General features: G+C 32.5%; 1 long non-coding RNA gene across 1 annotated transcript in view; it reads right to left on the reverse strand.

The window, feature by feature from the left end:
- The window catches only part of LOC134534013 (uncharacterized), a 32,227-nt gene that overhangs the window by 13,736 nt on the left and 2,081 nt on the right, over nucleotides 1–16,410 (reverse strand). The window lies entirely within an intron of this gene.

Genomic DNA, 16,410 nt, shown 5'->3' on the forward strand with positions numbered 1-16,410 from the left:
ATGAATATCACGCAATTTCGTAGCAGCTCATTTATTAAAATTCAAACTGTAAATACGTTAAATTAATAATGATTACAGATAAAATAATGGTCACAGTCATGTCTCCCGTGTCTGAAAATTTATCTGCGAAAGTTTTACCACTGAATTCTTTATAGTTTTTTAATAAAGCTTGAATTTAAAAAATTCCCGAAAACCAGCAATAACTTGATTAAAATAAAAAATAAATTTTACACCAGAATGGTTCAAATCTTCTCTAGCAGCTGAATCATTATTAAATATATTGTTTTTTATAATACGATGCTGGTGCACCAATCCCCTTAAAACTTCAAGATCACAAAATTTGCATGAAAATTATGGATTTTTTACTAGAGTTATTTTACAAGAACTTATTTCATAACATTTTTGATATGACAGATAAAAAAAACATATAAGTTGGGCCAATCTTAACATACATATTGTTATATGAAACATACATGTCACTGTTGACGTGTTAAAATTTTCTCCAATCATAAAAAAAAATGTAGAAAGGTAGGTAGGTAGGTAGGTAGGTAGGTAGGTAGGTAGGTAGGTAGGTCTGCATTTATAACCAATTTTTGGAGCATGTAATTGTAACTTGGAAGATTATTTATATGGATTTGAGATGGTGTATTTTTTATTCATGTTGATAACAACAGTAGTCAGTCTCATGAAAGAAAAAGAATTGAAATTGAGTTTTCAGGCAACTGATTTGAAACCGGATCTCAATCTTAAAATTGATTATAGCATGCATACTTAACAGCCATCTAAGTACTTTGTAACAACTGTAGCTGATTAGATTACACTTTGACTGATTACTGTCACGTCCTGAATTTTTTTTTAAGTCTGACAATTCAAAATAGGTAACCCATCTTGTAATGGAAAATTTTATTATTTATGGAACATGTACATTTTATGACACATTGATATGTTGGTTTATACTGACATATTTGCATGTGTCGAACCTTATGAGTTCTGCTAAATAGGCTCTGGCCGCTATTCACAGAGAAAGTTGTAATTTTTAGGTGCCTGACCTAGTCAAATAGAGTGCAGTAGCCTTGTAACAGCACTGCTGGTCCACCTGTTATCCTGGGTGCCATCTTGTATATTGATATAAGCAATGCAGAACTAATATTGAGTGTCAGATTTTCATAGTATTTTAGAATTTTCTATTAGAGAATGTATAGGGGTTTCTGTAGCTGTAATCCATTATTTTTTGACGTGATGTCTAATAAATCGATGAATGCCGGCTGCACGCACGAAAAAGTGTCCTGTTACGCACATTGCCCCGTTACTGTGTCCCGTTACGCTCATTGTACGCTTGCACCGCATCTATCTCTCTTCCACTCGATTGGAACAACCATCGATTTGACTTTTTCGAGGCAAATTAAACTTGAAACACTCCCATTCGTTTCCTACTTTTCCTATCATTGTCCTATCCTTAACAGAATAACACAGATTGGAAGAAGTTAAATAGCAAACATGTATAAAAGTTATAGTTAAAATAATCTCTTCGTTAAAGTAATAAACATATTTGAATTAATGAGTGCTAATAAATGTAAATTTATCAATTAAATTGTAGATTTCATTTCACTCATTCTTTGTATCCATACAAAATAGTGATAATTCAATAAAAATGATTCAATTTTATTAATAAAAGTATGCAATCATTTCATCAATGTTTTGTTATGGCGTCACGTTAGACTATCGTCCGTAAACCGACTTTACAGACAACCAATATTTTTTAACTAAAAGGGTTGGTAATTTTTCCTTTGTACAGATTTTGACATGGTTTTTCTGCTGATTTTGTTGAACTGATCTAGCTCCTACATTTTTGTTGGGCTTTAGGATTTAGTGGAAGCTGATTTTTCCTTTCCTTTTTTACTTACACACCTTCCAAAGAACACACATTTTTGTATGTGCACATTCATACATGGCTGCATATGAGAAAACTTATTTTATTATGATAGAGTTAAAAAATTCAGACATAATATTTTTTTTAAACAAATTGAAATGTGTATAGTATATTATTTGTACATGAACATTTGAAAAACTGTGTAGATGCACCAAAAAGGACAGTTTCCAAGTACTAGTATGGATAGTGACAGTGTGATGTGTGTACCAATAGTAAAAAAAAAAAAATATGTAGTTGGATACAACAAGGGACAAATTAATTGTGAGTGTGTAGACCATGTGCAGGTATTTAAACTTAACACTAAGAAAAAACCTTTTTGAAGGAATTTTTGTGAAAGTTTTTTCTTTCTTTATGGCTTAAAAGATTTTGTCATCATTGCAATACAATGTCCAAATGTTCTCATATTTTATTACATATTTCCTACTTTTTTCGTATTGATAGTGCCTTTTATGATTGTTACCAAATGTCTTGGTGGGGGAAAATTCCTGGCATGTAACTTTTACCATTGTAGGAAACATTAGTAGTAATCTATATACAAATTTTTTGTAACAGTCTATACAGCCAATCCATCATGAATGTAAGCTTACTGATATGTGCCTTTCCTAGGACCAATGTGCAGGCAACTATAGTCTGTTTCAGGATTGGATTGCCTTAAGAAGTAAATGGTGAACACTGTTGCCAGAAATATTAAAGGACATCGATAATTGTTAACAAAATCAGTTTAAATGTAAATGGCATCTTTCAATTATACCTTTGAAATAAAAATTAATTTTAATCGGATGCATGCTTTCTTAGTGAAATACAACTGGAAAATGCATTTCCAAAATTATCATTCCAAATTTTTTTTTGTACAAAATACAATGTTTATGATTTATTAAAAAAATTTTCATTAGATTTCAAAGTTGTGTCTAAAACTTTGATGCTCTCTAGCGTATATCTGGCAACAGAGCACACTGAAACAAGGACAGCGGTAATGGCAGAAATAGTGCATACGAAAAAGAGTAAATGCCCGTTTAAATTCACACTGCAGTCTAACCTCCAAGATAGTGGTTTGGGCAGGGACTATCAACTATTCTGAGTTTTGGGGAGGGGTGTGAGGGCAAAATAAACTGTGATCTCTCTGAATAATGTTGATTAGTGGAGTGAGATTTTGAATGTTATATTATAGGCATTGCTATAGAAAAGGTTTCCAATGATACAAAAAATTTTTAAAATAACCATGACAAAAAACTGGAACCGTGTTAAAAAAAAACAGTCTCCTACAGTGTTTTTCTTAATGAAAAAGGTTTTTTTTGCTCTTGTTTTATTCATATATTTCACGTACGAAATGGAACCAAGAATGAAAAACTTGTATTCAGCAGACTTAATTGCTCTAAACAGATACAATATCACGTAATGGTATTGTACAATTTTAGCATTGCACACGCAATCATGCTGGCAACAATATTTTATAAATGAATGGACATCATTTTTCTGCAATTTTTATTTCTAGGAAAAAATCCCAATACATTATAACTAGTTTATGGGATATGTAGATGTAGAAACAAATACATGAATACTAAATTCCCTTCTGTTCAGCTAATTCAATTATATGACTATCGTGGAGTAGAAGCCGTATGGATTAATATTAAAATTGCCTTTAATAAGTACTTAACATTGGGTAATATTTATCTTCCTCCAACTACATCACCTAATCTATTCACATTGTATTTTGAAGCTCTTGAACAAAAACTCGTTAATTCTCATGATAATGTGATTATCTTAGGTGACTTCAATGTACCTGGGATAGATTGGAAAGGAAATCACTATTTCAATATTGCCCGTGCACATGTCAGATCCAAGGCTCAGTGCCTGCTTGATTTCATATCTAATTTGGATTTATTTCAGCACAACCTAATACAATCTTCCAATAATCTTCTAGATCTTTGTATTTCTAATCTATCCCATTGTGTGGTTGAAAAAGCTGTTGAATCTCTGGTCAAAGAGGATATCTATCATCCTACCCTACTTATTAAACTACTTATTGAGGCGACCTCACACAATTTTACTCCAGATTCTATTTTCAGAAACTACAAAGCTGGTGATTACTTAAGCCTTTATAACTCTCTAAAAACCCACAATTGGGATGAATATTATAACACCACTGATGTAGATGCTCTTGTAGATCAACTTACATCTTGTATCTGTGATAAAATCAATACTCACATTCCATTATCCACACGTAAGGCCTCTAAACATCCTTATTGGTTCTCTGGTGAATTAATTCATGCCTTAAAATCTAAAAAACACTTTCATAAACTCTATAAAAGAAACAATAATACTCAGTATTACCTTCTTTTCTCTAAATATAGAGCACTAGTTAAAAATCTTATTAAGCGTGATAAAACTAATTGGAATCGTAGTATCAATAATAAGGTTAAGAATAACCCTAAAAAATTCTGGAGATATGTCAATGTTATGAAAAATGGTTATAGTGAATCCCATTCTCTTAATGTCAATGGTGATATCTGTAATGATCCTGGTATTCTTTCTAATGTCTTTGCTAAGTACTTTGCTAGTGTATATGTACCATCCACCAACCACCCTCGTATCATTGATCCCGATATTATTCACGATTCAATTCCTGTATCATTCTTATCAGAAAGCCAGGTCTTATGGGGAATTAAATCATTAAAACCAACTATGTCTACTGGTCCTGACGGTATACCAAATTTCATTATTAAAGGCTGCTCTTTTATTCTAATGCCTCTATTGTTGCATCTATTTAATACAAGTCTAAAATCACAAGTATTTCCCACTAAATGGAAAATAGCTAAGGTTATTCCCATACATAAAAAGGGTAGTAAACTCAGTGTATTTAATTATAGGCCTATATCATTATTAAATGGCTTTACTAAAATCTTTGAAAAAATAATATTTAAACATATTAACTTTCCAATAAACAACAGATTAGCTCCTAATCAGCATGGCTTTAGAAATAGTATGACAACTTCTACTAATCTTCTCTCATTTATTAATCCTATATACAATAAAGTTACAACAAGGGGGCAGGTTGATGCATGTTATTTTGATCTGGCTAAAGCCTTTGATACTGTCAATCACTCCATTTTACTAGCTAAACTTTCTAACTTCGGTCTCTGTAATAATTATATAACCTGGTTTACTAGTTACCTTAAAGATAGATGTTTCTTTGTTTCACTTAATAAAAAAACTTCTACTTTATATCATGCTACTTCTGGTGTGCCTCAAGGGGGTACTTTATCTCCCTTATTATTCAATATTTATATCAATGATATTTTTAAAGTTCTTCATCATACTACTGGTTTTCTGTTTGCTGATGATCTTAAAATATCCAGAGAAATTTCCTCCTTAAATGACTGTCTGCTTCTTCAATCTGATATTACTGAAATTGATAATTGGTGCAAAATGAATTTAGTTTCACTTAACAAAGATAAAACAAAAATTATTTCTTTCACAAGGAAAATTCATCCAGTTAAATATGATTATTTTCTTGACAACTCAAAAATTTCCAAATCTCTTAGTATAAAAGATCTTGGTGTTATTCTTGATTCCAAACTATTCTTTCATCAACATGTTAATTCTTTAGTATCCTTTTCCCGTAGAACCTTATATTTAATAAATTATATAACTTACTATGCATCTAATATTGAATCCATTCTTACTCTTTATTTGTCCTTAGTTAGAAGTAAACTCGAATATTGCTCAGTTATCTGGAACAGTATTAACACCACCGACAGTGACAATATTGAATCCATACAAAATAAATTTTTCAAAATAATTAGTTCTAGACACCATCAATTACCCAAATTAGAATCTCTTTCAAATCGTCGCATCCATCTGGATGCCCTGTTTGTGTTTAAGTGCTATAGTTCAAAAATTAATTGCTTATACTTACTTGATAACTCTGGTATTCGAGTCCCGCAGTTCAAAAGCCGCCTTCGATCCCTATTATGTTCCTTACACAATAATAATGATTTAATTTACAGACTTATCTCAAATTTCAATAAATATGAAAATTTTATTAAAAACTTCAAATTTTAATTTTTATGATTACCCTAATATTCTGAGTAATTTTATAATCCTGTTTATTCTTCCAATTTTAGATCAATTAGTTAAAATTATCTCAGTTGCTGTTTTGTTTTGTTTTGTTTGTTATTGTGTCGTCCTTTATTTTCCTGTGTAGGTTGTATTTATTCGCTTGTATGTGTCGTCTTTTATTATCCTGTTTATGTTGTATTTATTCGTTTGTATGTGTCGTGTTTGTATTACTTGTTCTGTGCACACCTCTAAAGCTTCGGCTGTTGGTGTGCATGTCACAAATTTTAATAAATAATAAATAAATAATAAATTACTATATGCATACATGTATATAACACTTTAACACATTTAACAGTATACAGTTTTGTATGGCCTTGAAAGGAAATGATTTCAGCATGCTGCACACCAATAAATTGTCTAATTGAAAACCATAAACATCATCTTTATTAATCATGAAACTGTACACTAATTGATTATTCAGTTAATGAACTCACAAACATGTTTCTGTCTCATGCTATGTCACATACTCGCATGCAAAGCGTTCTTGTTCATCAAGGAATCTAGGGAACTTATCAGACTAATCTTCAAAACATCATAATATACTGTCCCAATGGCCCAGGAGTAGAAAGTTGCGCACCAATAAAACGTCTCGACTAACAATGCCTGATGCAATTTCGTAATGTCCCAGTGCCCCAGAAGTAACAAGTTCTTGCACCAATAATAAAGTCAGCTAAGTATGTTTTAAAAAAAAACTTCTTTATTAGTTACTAAACTATACTTAAAACAAATACTTATGCTTAATACACCCACAACAATTTCTAATTTATGGTTTATTCACACACCTGTCTCTTATGCACAAAAAAAATTTGCAGAGGATGCATTTTCTTATTCATAGCTGCCTAACAACTTCTTACATTATCTGAAAAATCTTCAACTTACCCGTTTACATTCCAGGAACTTCTCATTTCAAGTCTTATAATAGTCTATTACGCATCAATTACAAAGCAATCCTATTCACTGTGGTGCTCCTCCAATAGGCTGCTTGCAGGAAACACACTGGGTTTGCATGAGCTGTCTACAGTCACAGCGGAGACGTCAGTAAGCCTTAAATATTGTGCTTTTATTAGTGATTTAATGACTCCAGGGATTTGACCTCAATGTCAACTCAATAAATTTTAAAAAAATTCCATTCACTGTGTACCTATTTATTGTATTGAAAATAATTAGAACACATGCATGTTTTAATATGCCAGTGATATTGTTTCCTTGAAGGATATAGTGTTACTGTTCATATTTTAAAGTGACATAATATGTTGCTGATATACTATATTAACTAGTAACAGATCTAATAACACTATTGAACACTAGCAGACTCATTCAGGGCATTTCGTAAATAAAAATTTTAATACCTTAATTTGTTAAAATTGTTATGATTTACTGGTGAGAATTGCTACTTAGGGCTATAGACTATGAATGGTAGGCATGGTTACTTCATTCTTTTAAGACAGTTCACTGTTGTGATTTCATTCAATTATGAAAACTCATTTACACTGTAACAATTTCAAATGAAAATTTGCATTGTTTTTAAAATCATGCTGAGCTACAATTGTCATGTTGGCTTTTCATTTGTTGCAGTTAGCGAAATATGTAAACAAAAAAAAAGATCTGGTAACATCTACATCATCAATTTGTTTCTTACAAAGTCATTTGTCAAAAATTCCTCTCAGACTTGCTAAAAAAAATAATAATCTCACACTACATAATTACTAAAAAAAGTTAACTTTCAGAAATACATATATTTTATTAGCTCAAAAATATACACAGTCTATACAGCCAATCCATCATGAATGTAATCTTACTGATAAATGCCTATCCTAGGACCAATGTGCAGGCAACTATAGTCTGTTTCAGGCTTGGATTGCCTTACGGAGTAAATGAAAAACACTGTTGCCACAAATATTAAAGCACATCAATAATTAACAAAATCAGTTTAAATTATAATACACACACACATACACACACAAAAGGGGGAGTTGACTTCAGGCAAATTTCCCTCCATGCACGGACATACAAAAAGCATGGTTATTGCCCATAGCATGAAAAGTAATGGTTTTTGACCCCTATGTCCCTCCCCGACCCTTCTCTCTTCTGGTCAAAGTCATGAAATTATTATATTGTCATCGGGATTACATAAACTAGCAAAGTTTCAAATCGAAATGACAATTAGAAGTAAGTTAAAATTGACTTTCAAGATCTGATTACATAGTTACAAGTTAAGCTAATAAAAGCGTGTTAAAAAACTGATAAATACAATCAGTTTAACTCTAATATGATTGGAAGTTTTAAAGTAGGTATTACTCATGCTTTGATTTTAGGATTCATTTAAACTATTAATTTTTTTTATTAATAATCAGAGATATAATCATGTTTTTTAAGAAACAAAACAGAAAAATTTAATAAATCATTATTGCACTTACATTCAAATAATGTAATTCATTAAGTATTTATATATACATATATATTTTTTTAATAAAAATTTGTATCCCTCAAAAATAGTTACATACACTGCTGAAAAATGTTTTGAGTAAGAAAAACTAAAAAAAATTTTAAAATCTGAAATTTTATAACAGGAAATAATATGAAAGTTGGTATTTTACATATTTGCCAAACAGTTTTTTAAGAAAAATGAGACTATTATATTTAAAATTGAGTGGAGAAAGGTGTAGCATTGTAGCCCTTACTCTCTGCATATAAAAATCGGCATAAAAGGCTGGCCCAAACTACGGACTTGCTACTGTAGATATTCTCTTCCTTCGTGCCAGAGCCACAGCTTAGCCTACTGGACAGCCTCGGTTCTGGCAACATGTACAGCAGCGGTAGGCACGGCAAGCCTTGTCAGCGGGTAAACCCAATGATTCACCAGCACAAGTGCCTAGCTCCAATGGCCAAGAGCACGAATGCTCTGAAGTGGGCAGACAAGCCAGTAAATAGGCTCCAATTGCGGGTGCATGAGGTTCCAGGCAGTCCAGCGATGCTCCATCTTCTAGTCAACAGCCAGCTACCTTTTGTGCCAGGGTGGGGGAGGGAAACGACTTCTCGGTTCCTCTAACTCCTCAAGTCGGTTGACTGCACGCCGCTCAGGACTACCACTGCCAGCCATACAGTGGCCCCAGCTGTCTTCCTTCAGAGTTCCGACACTATTCAGCTCCGTTGCGCGCGCAGCATTCTGCAGCTCTGCAAGTTCGAGCCCACAGTTCGCTACACTTCGCATCCAGGGCACATCAAGATCCCCTGCAGTGCCTTTGCCGATAAAACTACTTTCTGCTGCACGCCAATCTATTTACAAGCTGCCTTTCACCGCCGATTGCCAAATACCCCACCAAGCCAGGCAGTGGTCAGCGGACTGCTATTAGTTATTATTGTCACCCCAGCAAGGTTACAAATCTCGCTGGAATCCTCTGCCACCGTGGAATGGGTTGGTAGCAGATGGCAATGCTTGTCACCCTCGGTTAGCTCACAAAGCCAGCCTTTGGCAACCCAAAATGTCGCAGGGCATATTCTGGCCTACAACCCGCAGGAGCGATGCTTACACCCCGAGAGACTACAGCCAACCTAGAGGACACTGGAAAACAAGTGGTTTATATACCTTCGACCTCCTATTCTGGTGTAGCCAATGACAAGAAAACGTCCTCTGATTTTCTGTGCACCTTATAACTGATGCTATTGGCTGATGTCTTGCTGCAAGGGTAGTTAGTTTGCAATTGTGTTTTATGGTAAATAAGTTTCATTTTTATCAAATTAAAGGTATCCATATTTTTTTTCAATCCATGTTGACTGATAACATTTTTATTGCTGACAATTAATCCTGATTCATTTATTTTCCATTTAATTGGATGTTCTTCCTGTATGAGTGTAGTAGCATATGTTGTGCAATAATGGCTACACAACAGACTGGCCCTGCTGCTAAGAAGAGCAAGCGTTCTGTCGCTCTTGCTGTACAAGTTGGGCCAGTGGTGTTCAGACATTGTACGTGTGCTGAACTAGCCAAAATCTTCAGCTGACACCATCGACAAGAATACTGAAAATATTAAATCCAGTATAAAAAATAGGACATATACATGCAGCTCACTAGTGGAGACGTTGGAGAAAATTTCTGCAATGTTGTGAGTTAACTTTTTGTCTGCCATGAATTTTTGGTACATGCAGAACTCTTAACAAAAGTTGCACAATTGTTTACATTTGATTCTTCGGTAGTGTGATGTTAAGTCACATAGTAAAATACGTAGTACATAATCACCATAAGGCTCCAAAAAGAACATAATAAATTGGTCTCTAGTTACAGCAACAAGAAAGATTTTCTGTAAATTTTCCCTTCTTCATTGTCTTACCTCCTCTCCATCAAAGGCATGTGAGGAACAGCCACTTGTATGGCACACACTCACTTCCTCAAGTTTTTCTTTATCTCATCCTCGCTCTTAACTATATGTTTAAAACCTTACACTTGCTTTATCCAGGCTGACAGGTTTTGATTTTTTGACTGTGCTGCAACACGTCACCCGGCAAGTCACAAACTGAGCGTAAAGTTTTTACATCATGTGTTAATAAGACTTTCTACCATTCACTACACACTGGGTTGCATTTCTTAAAAATCAAATTTTAATCAAAACTTTATTATATATTGATAGTCGAATAATAAAACATACTTCACTTAAAAGCCTTATTTGATAATGAAATTTTAGCAAAACAAAATTGCTTAGCATGCAATGAAAACGGGTTTGTGCTTTGTGCATACAAAAAATTTAAGTAAATTTTTTATGTCCATACATAATACAGTTGCAAACTTTATTTCGTTTATTATTTACTTATTAATTCACTATTTTCGAGAAATGGTGCAAAATGTAGGCATTTTTAGAAGGTCTAGGAACCTACCCAGGACATAAAAAAATTTCATTATGATGAAACATGATTTAATAAATGGATCTTTTGCTTAATGTTAATTGTTGGTTAATAGAGGAATGACTAGCTATTTTTTTCTCAAATTTACCTATTTCCAATTTTCTGAAAGAAAAAAATCTGGACTTCACTATCCTAGTCTATTTCTCTGTCCAATTTCTTTCTTTTTTTATATTTAATTTTTTATTTAAGCCTATCAAATACAAAAAACTAGAATTATATATCAAAAAAGAAATTTTGCACTGAAACTTGTACACACCATTTTACATTGTGGATATGACAATACACTAAAAATAATTCTGAAAAAAATTGCTTCCACAGAATGGATAAAGGCATATTGAAGTATGACATTTTCCCTTCAAATTACTACCACTGGCGAATTTCCTTTACTTTTCCAGGATTTCAAGAAAAATTTCCTTACTTTTCTTAACCTATTCTGAATTTCTAGAATGTGGACACTTGGTTGGGTTAGGTAAATGACATTCAAAATACTTAACTGCATTTCTCAGAGCAAGTAGTACTCAAAACCAAAGTTATTGGAACCTTTAACTTTTTCAGAATAGATCCTACTCAAGGAAATAAATGTAACATTATAAAAATGGCTAAAATTTTCATATTCTGCAATTAATATATTTTGTAATTATCCAAGAAAGGGGGTGAATCCAAAAATAAAGCAAATACAAAAATAAAAATACATTGTTACTTTTTATTTTTTTTAATAATTCTGTAAAATTACAAAGCCATAATTGTATTACTTCATTACCTAACGCAAAATAATTTTTCCACTATCATGTTAATAGACGGATATTATTTCCACCATTAATAATTCTGTAAAATTACAAAGCCATGATTGTATTACTTCATTACCTTGTAACAACCCAGATTACAGCCTTCCTCATGCAATTTAGCAATAATAATTTGTTATAAATTTTTTGTCATATTTCAGGTTAGATTTAAAGTTTTTTCCTTTTTCGAAGTTATTTTGAAAATAATTCTCCGGGTTTGTTTTTATTTTTAAAATTCATAAGTTTATTTTTCTGGTAATTTTTTGCTGGCTTCTTTGTGTGGGAAGGCATGCTGACGTGATTCTCCTTCGTTTTTTCACGACCGAGGCTTTGTTTCACACGCTAGGCGTGTGGGTCACGGGAGTGTGAGAAAGAGACAAAATCGCTGTGTCATGGGAACAGAAATAAGCATTTCGTAGACACTTCTGTTGCTACGCGCCGTGATTGGCTGATAATTACGTCAGCGAGCCCAGGACACTGCCCGCACAAATGAAAGGAAGGCTGTAAGATCAGTCATTGTCTGAGCACCGTGCCGAGAGGTCGTGGTCGGGCGATGGCTCGCATCATTTAGCTATGTTAACTTGAAGAACAACTTTGCGACTACGGTCCGGGCGACGCCTGAGAACTTTTTTTTTTCTTTCGGACATTTAAATTAATTTGAATTTTTTGACCGTAGTCATAGGCAAAGCCCACAGCGAGGCGACAAAGGGTTTTGTCCAGCCGTCGCTGCCCGGAACTTATCCGGGCACTATAATGTAATTTGTAATAAGTCTACGTGTTTTTCTTTTTTTATGGAGGTACCATTTAATTTTTTGTTGTGTGCTCTATTGTATGAAATATAGTGTGATTTTTACATAAATTAAAAAAAAACAGGTAATACATTAAACATTGTTTATAAATTTCTTCTTTCTTCGTGACCTGCAAACCTATATGTTCCACTATCACTTAATTTTAGCCAGCCGGAGGTAGTGAGTGGTAACAACCTAAGACCAAATAATTTTTCCACTATCATGTTAATAGACGGATATTATTTCCACCATGTTGAATATTTTATATTATTTCTATCATGTTCAATATTTTAAACAGACGTACACATCTTGGAAGTCAATGCTAAGATGAGTTATTTAATGCTTCTTTGTATTTTGTGGGGAGCCTAAGGTTCACATTTGTCCATTCCAAGGTCCGAACAGTTCCTAAGATCACAGAACTTTGCTGCTCACTCGTGCTTCTTCAGTATCACCTATTATAGGATTATTATAATGTTTTAAATCTAGCTAACCTAACCTACCATTCTCAATCTATATCAAAAATACAAAAATAAATGCACTATTTTTCACGAATTTCATTTTTTTTGAACATATTTTTTTTAGTAATATAAACTAGACTAAGACTCTAGTCCTCCCTACTTTAGTTTATTCTGCAACCCCAATATTTCATTATCAAAGAAATTATGTCTGTCGATGTTACGAATGATGGTGGTATAAAGAAAATAACAGTGTGCCCTATTTATTAGAAAACTTTAGATACTGAAACATAAAAGTTGTGTGAAAAGTGATGGATTATGAAGATAAAATGCCGGTATCGCAAAATAGACTAAACCGGATGGGAATGTAGTCTACTTCACGATACCAATAAATTACTACCTTGAAACGTCTCATTTTCTAAAAATTAAATACTGGTATTGTAAATTAGACTATAGAGTAGGACTCTTGTCTACTTCACGATAACGCCAAAAAAAATATTATGGCAAATTGTCTCATTTTTACCATATGAAATATCAGTATGGCCTAGACCTGATAGAATTTAACTCTTACTTTACTATTATGTACCTAAACTTATAATTTACCTAAATGAAACATGTGAAAATTACTGCATTTACACCCTCTCTCTCTCCAAAACCCATAAATTTTACTGCTTATACCAAAAATACATACAGGAATTTATTCCTTCGGCACGGCCTTGACTTCATAAATTTATCTACCCTATTGTGATGTAAATTAAAATATAGGTATATATTATTAGATGACCTACCCTCACCAAACCTTTTGCTCTGTTTTTTCACTTTAACAATTACAAAACTAACCTAACATAAAACCAATAGCACATAAAACAACTACAGTAAATATTTACTTGGGCGGTATTTCCGAAAAAAAATGTTAAAAATCCGAAAATAACTTTATTTTATGCTCTTCAACTTCCTCTTTTCATTAAAAGTGGCGGAGGTAAGAAATTCCAAATACTTTAGGAGATATCGAATTTTTAAATTTCATCATATGTAGTTGAGCGGTATTTGCGAAAATAAATGTTAAAAATCCGAAAATACCTTTATCATATGTTCTTCAACTTCCTCTTTTCATTAAAATCGGCGGAGATAAGAAATTCCAAATACTTTAGGAGATATCGAATTTTTTAATTTTGCAATACAAGACCTGTGGAACCATTCGAGCGGCGCCATTTTTTTTATTTTGCCGTGTGTTCGTGAATACGTGAATCGTGAATGCGTAATTAATAAAATGGTTGATTAGGTCAGGTCAGTTACATTATTAATACTTTCAAACTAAGCCGACATTAAAAATTATTTTGTGAATTAATTTTAATGGCTGTTTAGTTTTAAATATTTATAATGTAACTGACCTGACCAAACAAACCCGGACAGAGGGTGAACAGTAAACTAAAATGGTCGATTAGGTCAGGTCAGTTACATTATAAATACTTTCAAACTAAGGTGATATTAAAAATAATGTGAATTAATTTTAATTATTCTTTAGTTTTAAATTATTTATAATGTAACTGACCTTACCTAACAAACCCGTAACGAAGGATGTACAGTAACAACTCACGTAAATTTTTTTGTTACTTATTACTTGCGCAACAATATCAAAATAACAAATAAGACTTTAAAATTAGAAACGTTAAAAACTCACCTAAGTTGGAAGCGGTAATTAAACACTGTTTTAAACAATAATTGAACTAAATAATCACGTATTAGTTCATTTGAATTCTGGCCTATCACGAACAATCACGTGACATCATTATCCAATAAAAAAATAGATACTCGTACGTAAACAAGAAACAATGGTGCACGCACGCCACAGGAATGCGCTGGTTTTGTGCTGAAATTTAAAAATTCAATATCTCCTAAAGTATTTGGAATTTCTAATCTCCGCCGCTTTTAATGAAAAGAGGAATTTGAAGAGCATATAATAAAGGTATTTTCGGATTTTTAACATTTATTTTCGCAAATACCGCTCAACTACATATGAAGAAATTTAAAAATTCAATATCTCCTAAAGTATTTGGAATTTCTAATCTCCGCCGATTTTAATGAAAAGAGGAAGTTGAAGAGCATAAAATAAAGGTATTTTCGGATTTTTAACATTTTTTTTCGGAAATACCGCCCAAGTAAATATTTACCACAACTACAAATCACATACATTTTAAAAACATAAAAACCCATTTACCTTTCTTAGCTCTAAGACAATAATCTTTTACTGTCAATATTTCTCATGTAGGTAGATAGAAAATTTACATAAAAAACAAATGCCATTCCTCCTATCAATATATTCTATATAACTTAACGAAACAGAAACCGCTGTTTACCTGTGCCTAACTGCAATAAATAATTCTTTCTCAACACTGCACCGATACACTTATTTATTATAAACACACATGACCTTGCTCTTCTCTCATGACTACTACACTTATTTCCACGCATTTCCAATAACTATCTTAATATCTACTCAATACTTTTTGCTTACTTATTCACTTCATAAAAACATTTATTTACTTGACACCTCCTTGAACCATTCGCCCTGAAACTCACACTATGATTATTCTTTTCCTTTCACGGCACTATTATGACATACACTGTTCCCACTATTAAATATTATATTTTCCTTTTTTGCACAATTCAATTTATCATTAGCATTGCAACTTCCATGATATACATTTCCCCTACTTTATTTCCAACCAATAGGAATCCAGTAATGTAAACTGAACTTGATCAAAAACAGAATATGCACAAATGTGACCTCGGAATGGATAGATATGTATCTTAGGTTTCCCATATTTTGAAGCATTAATGATTTCTGATTTCATTAATATATAACTACAAGGTATGAGTTTTTTTGATTAATGATTCTTGCAAAAAAAAAAGTTTACTGCGGTAAATATGTAGTTGGACGGTATTTGCGAAACTAAATGCTAAAAATCCAAAAATACTTTTATTCTATGCTCTTTCACTTCCTCTTTTCAAAACAACCGGCGGAGATAAGAAATGCCAAATACTTAAGGAGATATCTAATTTTTTTAATTTTGCAACACAAAACCTGTGCAACCATTCGACCGCTGACATTTTTGTTATTTTGCCGTGTGTTCGTGAATGCGTAATTAATAAAATGGTTGATTAGGTCAGGTCAGTTACATTATTAATACTTTCAAACTAGGCCGACATTAAAAATGTGAATTAATTTTAATGGCTGTTTAGTTTTAAAATATTTATAATGTAACTGACCTGACCAAACAAACCGGGACAGAGGATGAACAGTAAACTAAAATGGTCGATTAGGTCAGGTCAGTTACATTATAAATACTTTCAAACTAAGGTGATATTAAAAATAATATGAATTAATTTTAATTATTCTTTAGTTTTAAATTATTTATAATGTAACTGACCTGACCTAA

This window comes from Bacillus rossius, chromosome 7 (assembly GCF_032445375.1).
Source record: "Bacillus rossius redtenbacheri isolate Brsri chromosome 7, Brsri_v3, whole genome shotgun sequence".
NCBI lineage: Eukaryota > Metazoa > Arthropoda > Insecta > Phasmatodea > Bacillidae > Bacillus > Bacillus rossius.